The sequence below is a fragment of the Carcharodon carcharias genome, chromosome 11, assembly GCF_017639515.1.
Source record: "Carcharodon carcharias isolate sCarCar2 chromosome 11, sCarCar2.pri, whole genome shotgun sequence".
Lineage (NCBI taxonomy): Eukaryota > Metazoa > Chordata > Chondrichthyes > Lamniformes > Lamnidae > Carcharodon > Carcharodon carcharias.
In genome coordinates, this window is record NC_054477.1 from 52722866 (window position 1) to 52723744 (window position 879).

The 879-nt window shown below is 45.6% G+C and overlaps 1 pseudogene; it reads left to right on the forward strand.

The window, feature by feature from the left end:
• The first annotated feature begins 466 nt into the window (after window positions 1-466).
• On the forward strand, window positions 467-639 carry LOC121284530 (annotated as a pseudogene).
• Window positions 640-879: the final 240 nt, after the last annotated feature.

Below are 879 nucleotides of genomic sequence, written 5' to 3' on the forward strand. Positions count from 1 at the left end.
AGCCTGGATGGGAAGTGGGAATGGAAAGGCATTTGCCCTAATTGTTTGTGTTCTCCAATGCAGTCTACCCCTGAGAAGAAGGGCGCTGAACCCTCAGAGGATGCACCTTCCCATCGTTCTCCTGCACCCTCCACCAGCAGATAAATACACCTTGCTGGGTATGTGTATGCTGCTCAATTCAGGGTCACAATCTGGTGAGCATCTCAAATGGACTGTGACAGTCGGAGGGCTGTTGGAGGCCAGGCCCATACTGAGCCCCAGGCTGGTGTGGATCTCCTGGCATCACCCACATGGAACATGACAGAGTTGCAGCGACAGACAGGAGTCCATTTGCTGGAGCTACTGGAGGATGCCATCCAGACCATGAACCCTTCCATGTCTCAGGTGTGTGGCTTCCTCCATGGAAACGATGGTGACCTTCATGGAGATAGGAGTTGGCTGGTGTCAATGTATCAGTAGTTACATTATCAAGGTCCAGGCTTTTTGGCTAAGATCAAGTGTAGTATCTGTTCTTATCAGTTTAATAGCTGATATGTCCTTTATCTGGGGACCATATATTAAATTGATTTTTGGAACAATCTTCTTGTTGACTGGCAATTACATGTATAGCATTACATTATTAAGACAATTGCATTGTCGAAATAGGTGATGGGAATTGGCTCACCTATAAATGGGTCCAGCTGTAACACTTTGGGGTGGAAGGGACTGGGAATGTTTGCTATACTGAAGAGCTATCTTAAGAATAAACCTGATTGAAGTAAAAGACTAGCTTTTGACTCATTTTTCCACGATCAGTACTTATTAGAACTGATAGCTGGCACAGTCTGGGATTTTCCCTTAAGCGTCCCAGTGTCCCAATAGTTTTCTCCAAATTGCTCA